Raw genomic sequence first — 6288 nt, 5'->3', positions numbered from 1 at the left:
TGCTTTAGAACTGTGGTTCTGGATAAGACTCGAGAGTCCTTTGGACTGCAAGGAGATCAAACCAGTCAATTTTAGAGGAAATCAACCTTGAATATTCATTGGAAAGACTGATGCTGAAGCACCAATGTTTTGGCTTCCTGATGCAAAAAGCCAATTCATTCAAAAATAACCTGATGCTGAGAAAGACAAGGGCAGGAGGAGAAAGGGATGACTGAAGATGAGATGGTTGGATGGCATCACTGACAATGGACATGAGTTTGAGCAAACTCTGGGAAATAGTGAAGGAAGGGAAGCCTGGCGTGCTGCAGTCCAAAGAGTGTTAAAACACTACTGAGCAACTGAACAACAACAAATCTATCCCACAAAAAGTGTTATACTAAAATGTTTTCATGGGTGAATTCAAGAAATCATAAAAAAATAGATGCAATTCTATTACATTATTTCAGTAAATAGAAAAAACTTTCATATTATATTTGAGACAAGTATAATAGTGTTCCTGAAAACTGAGCAACTAGACAGTCTAGTGATACATCTTGATTTTTTTTTTTTTTTGCTTTGAAATTTAGAAACAAATTTTATTTAAGATCTGAAATGCGATTCCTAAAATATCAACCTCTCCGGAAAACCATGGCTACACAATAATGCATTGGCTCTATCATGTTGGAACGTGCATTAGACTCAAATACAAAAACCATGAAACAAACCACCATCCTTCAACAACTTGAGCAAAGATAGAATGAATGCCTAAGAAACAACATAGATGGACTCGCAGAGGATGGGCTGTTTTACTTCAAGCACCATAAAAAAAAGCACAAATGCATGGGTTTTTTGGGTATATACATTAAGTTGAACCTTTGGCATCAGGAATCAGGGCATTTTTCACATAGCATTAACACATATTAGAAAATTGTGTGGTGTTAAAGGGATAGAACCACCAGCATTCAAGCAATGTTGTCAACTAGGCAATAAAATGTTCTACTGAATGCTTCTTCTTTGTCTAATCACTGCATACACTGGCAGCAACTTTGAAATGAGAAAAGGAGCTTACACTCCTTTCATTTTCTGTTTAGGAGAAAATAGAAAACAAACTGAAACATAAGCCCTGTTCTACATTAACGATTTTAAAGAGTATCAATTATACAAGAAAAAGACTAAGAACAAAAAGAGCGTTTACAGATACCAGACGTAACATTGAGTGGTCAGTAGACCCTCACAGGGCTTTGCGGTGGTACTCAGCAGAAGCCACTTTATAATCGCTGGCAGTGAACAGAGATGCAGCATTTTTTGCCAGGTATTTCAGGAAATCATGCAAATAGCCCAACAATAATGCAAGGCTCTTCTCATCAAGGGGTGTGTATGCCAACATTGCCCCAATTCTTAGAAATAATCTCAGGAGGTGTGGTGCCCCATAAACCTGGGACATTGGCACATCAGGGTGAGCCAAGAGAATTTCAGCATACTGGGGCCTCTCAAATTTGTAGAGCAGCTGGGTGCCCAACATCACGTTGAAATACTTTTTATCCCTCCCACCACCTCATTAACTGCATGCTCCTTGTTGTCAACATTGCCTTGTGATCTTTTGCAGTTGGCGTATTCTTCCAAAATAGTATCCACGTTTTTCTTGGCTGGGAGTTGGAAAAGTTGCTTCTGCCTGGTGACTAAGTCCCAGTCCTCAACAAGCCATGGTTTTAATTCTTCTGGGATCTTCACCTTAACTTCCATTCTATTCTTAAAAGCATCCTCACTTTCAACTGTGGGGTCTGCCCGGGCCCTTTTCTTCCGAGGTGGCTGGGGTGCTTCGCTGGCGCTGCCACCATCTCCGTTCCCAGGGGTCTTCCGTTTGTTCTTTCTGGTCTTCCTCACCGATCCTGATGGAGGGCTCTCAGCAGAGTGACCACCCCCCCCCCCGCCCCCCCCATCTGCCTGGGAGTGCTGCTTCCAGATTCTTCTGCTGGGGACCAGCTGTCTTCTTTCCAGATGTCCTTCTCATTTTACTTCTTTGCATGTTGCTTCTAGTTGGTTTTTTGAAATTGTCTTCTTCGGCAGATTGGTGTCCACGAGTTTGAGAACCCTGCTTTCTGGAACTCATTCAACCCTGTTTTTATTCCAACCAGCAATCCTCTTCTTTTCCTGCCAAGAACTCCTAGTGTTTTCCCAGATGGAATCTTATAGATCTTCTGGGATGGTCGTGGAGATGAGGTGAGAGACACAACCCAAGATTCTGTAATGAGGGATGTTCTGCAATCAGGATCAGAGCTGATCCTCACTACACAGCAAACTTAGTTTTTCTGATGGTAGTCTGAAACGAGGATCCAGTTCTTTCCAACAGACGACGTGTGATCACTGCCGTCTCTCCAACCGCCATAGTCTACATCTTGATTTTTTTAAATACTATTCACTACTAAAAGAAATTTGGACTCCTTGGAAAGATAAAGGATTTACTATCTGGGCAAAAGAAATACAAGTTGTAATGATATAGAATTCAACTTAAAGTAGCTTGTGAAGTGAAGTGAAATTCCCTCAGTTGTGTCTGACTCTTTGTGGCCCCATGGACTGTCCATGGAATTCTCCAGGACAGAATACTGGAGTGTGTAGCCTTTCCCTTCTCCAGGGGATCTTCCTAACCCAGGAATAGAACCCAGGTCTTCAGCATTACAAGCAGATTCTTTACCAGCTGAGCCACAAGGGAAGCCCAAATTTGGCAATATTGAGCAGTTTCAAGAATAATAATGATTATGGGTTATAACATATTGAGTACATAAAAAAGAAACATGGGTCCATAGAGTTACTGAAGACAAAATAAAACAGGATATATAATCTGAGAAAAGAGAGAAGTTGGAAAACTTTTCTTACAGGAGAATGTCAGCTAATATAAAAATACAGATGACAAAATTAGGTCACTATTGTTTGTAACTCTCAATTTGTTTCAAATGTAGGTAATCAATTCACTCTCCCCACAAATTACTCCTTGATCACAAAGGGTAAATTTGTCTTTATGATAGAAACGGTAAGTAATCAAGCTCTCCATTGCCTGTGGTGGGACAGCTTGATAGGGGTCTGATCTGTTAAGGGGTCACCATAAGGTGTTCTGCCTGGAAAACTTTTAACCTGAATCTTGATACAAGATGAATCAATAATGTGAACTCCTCTGCAGGATAACTGGCCTGAATTCTTAAAAGGATTCAGTGGCATCAAGAAAAAAGAGAGGAAGGGTAATTGCTCTAGATTCAAGAAGTCAAAGGTGACTCAATAACCCAATCCAAAGTGTAAATGTTGATTGCATCCCAGATTGGAAAAGATAAAGTATATTTTGAGACAAGGGAAATTTTTCATATAGTTTTTTCTTAGATGTTATTATATTCATGTTGATTTTCTTAGGTATGATAATAGTATTATGATTGCACAGGATAATGTCATTGTTCTTGAATTTATGCTAAAGTGTTTTGAGAGAACAATGTCATGATGCCTAAAACCTACTTTAAAATAGTTTGGAGACATTGAGAAATCTTTCTTTCTCTCTGTTCATGTACATCTGTGTCTGTAGGTTTATATGTGTATGTGTGTGTGTATATCCGTGTGTAGGTGTGTGTGTGCGCACATGTGTGTATAGGAGGGAGGAGAGTGGAGTGAGACAGGAATTGTGGTGTGATGCTAACAGTTGGTCAAAAGTATAATATATAGGAATTCATCATGTTGTCTTTGAGCTTGTAAGTTTGAAATCTTTCAAAATAAAGTAGCAAATTTAAATAACAAAAAAGAGATTCTCTAACCAACTTCCATATCTTATTTTCTATTTTATTGAAGTTTGCACTGAATGACCATAACCCTTGCCTTTGATCATTTAGAATCTTCTGCTCATGGAAACCTTTGCCCTGTTAATAGCTCTTATAATATTAGCTTGTAGTGAATTTTTCATTTTACCCTTGAAAGGAAATAAGGTAATTGCCAGATGGGAACACATTCCTCACTGAAATATTTAACATACTCTGTAAAGTGATAACAAATCAGTAAAGTATGGTTTGTCATTCTCTGTATTTCTTTCAATCTGGATGTTACCTGGGAACACTGGAGAATTTGTGTAATTACTTATGGTGGTAGTATCAGAGTCTAGAGTTGACATTTCTGCTATGTCTTCATTTTATCTCCTAATGTACACTGAGTAGTTTTTCAAATACTCTTAAGTCAGAGCTTGGGATATTTTAATTTGTAATGTCATGTTCCTGTGAAATCAGAATATTCTCAATACCCCAAGGTAGTATTAAATTTTCAAATGGAGAATTTATTATGGATAACACATTTTCTTATTTCCTCAATTGTATAAAGTTACATTTAGGTAATTTAAGGAAATTTAATTTCTTAAAATGATAAAAATAGGCAAGATTTTTGGTATTATATAAAAGCACATGTATACAAACTACTAGATAAGGTCAGAGTGTTTTTAAAAGAATTCATAATAGATAATGCAAGGATAGTTGATCTCAGCTAGTCTTGAGACTTTAGAGTCACTTAAATAGAAAAGAATAAAATCCTCTAAATACTTTGCTTCTTGAGATCTTAAATGATTTACTTTTGTTGGTGTTTTTCCTGATTTATATCCTTGCCACTGCTCCTAAGTCACTTCAGTCGTGTCCTACTCTGTGTGACCCCATCCCTGGGATTCTCCAGGCAAGAACACTGGAGTGGGTTGCCATTTCCTTCTCCAATGCATAAAAGTGAAAAGTGAAAGTGAAGTCGCTCAGTCATGTCCGACTCTTCGCGACCCCATGGACTGCAGCCTACCAGGCTCCTCCGTCCATGGGATTTTCCAGGCAAGAGTACTAGAGTGGGTTGCCATTGCCTTCTCCGGATTTATATCCTTAATACTTCTTAATTCATACTCTGCTCACTGAGAGGCAGAAATGTAGCTTTTGAAAACAATTTGGAAGATGGTAACCATTGATTCAGTATTGACAATGCCTGTTTCATTTCTTTGGGAACTTGCCTCCAGCCCCGAGTATGGGAACATACTTGGCCTTTCAGAAACCTCTAAGGAGCTCGCTTCTAGAGATAGGTGAGATGAGCTTGTTCTCTGAGAGTTGTGTAATGATTCTAATGACTCATGACAGAAATGTCTGGAATTTATGTCACTGTCTTTTTTTGTGACAGACATTCCATGATTTGGTATGCCTGTGAAACATTAGCTGCCTTAACAAAAAATACACTTGAGATCATGCAGTTGTAATAAGACAGACTTAAGCAAAAATGCTTTAAGTTAATCAGTCTCTTTCTCTTGAAGTTTGGAAGCCAGCATGCAAAGTTAGACTTTAGTAGAAGAGGTGTACAACCTACTGCCGAGTAAGCTTTTTATGATCAAATGTTCCTGCATGTCTATTGCATGTTTAACAAAATTAGTGCAATTTCAGTAATGAACTATCCTGCTAATTAAAGAAATATCATGTATTTGATGGATCCACTATACATCACAACCAGGTACAGGAAAGGATAGAGAAAGTGTACTAAATTAAAAGCCAGAACTCTCTTTTCCAGTGTAGCATCCTTGGAAGTGTGAAGATGATGTAACTTTGGGCCATTATGTACATTGTGAGTCAAAATTCATGATTTGTTTGCTACCAAGCACAGTAGCAAAAAGTTTTCCTTGCACGTTGCTGGTCCCCTGTGGCACATTCATATTGGGTTTCAGATCATCTTGCCCTTTACCGAGGTGTTCATATCAAACTGTGGTTTTAGAAAAAGGCTAAAAATAGAGTTTTTATGTTGTGATCATCCTCTTACATTACGCTAATAAAAATAATTATGTTGCATGGCATTCTCTTCAAGCCAGTGAAAAGAGGATATAATCAGAATCATGAAGATTTAATTTCTTAAGGCTGAATTTCTTCAGTCAGTGAAATTTTATGGTATCCAGTGTACCAGGCACTATTCCAAAGGGGAATAGAAGAATTTCTCTGTGATATTAAATATAGCTTTTACTATACTGAAGTATGTATTTATTTTATTTGTATTTCCTCTCATATACTTTATTATTTTTTATTGAGTATAATCATTGTTTTAGTTTCTGCTGCACAGTGAGGCTATAAGTAAACATATATCTCCACCCACTTGAGCCTCCTTCTCACCCCACACACCCATCCCACCCCTCTAGGAGATCACAGAGCACTGAACTGATGAGCTTCCTATGCTTTATAGCAGGTTCCCACTAGCTATCTGTTTTACCCATGGTAGTGTATATATGTCAATACCAATCTTCCAATTCATCCCACCCTGAATTGTATTTTTAAAGTGTGTGTG

The 6288-nt window shown here is 38.1% G+C and overlaps 1 pseudogene; it reads right to left on the bottom strand.

The window, feature by feature from the left end:
- Positions 1–1210: 1210 nt before the first annotated feature.
- LOC133072840 (mortality factor 4-like protein 2) lies at positions 1211–2362 on the bottom strand (annotated as a pseudogene).
- Positions 2363–6288: the final 3926 nt, after the last annotated feature.

The sequence above is a fragment of the Dama dama genome, chromosome 18, assembly GCF_033118175.1.
Source record: "Dama dama isolate Ldn47 chromosome 18, ASM3311817v1, whole genome shotgun sequence".
In the NCBI taxonomy this organism is placed as follows: Eukaryota; Metazoa; Chordata; class Mammalia; order Artiodactyla; family Cervidae; genus Dama; species Dama dama.
Note: the sequence above shows the minus strand (reverse complement) of the source record. Positions and strands in the feature narration are given on the sequence as shown.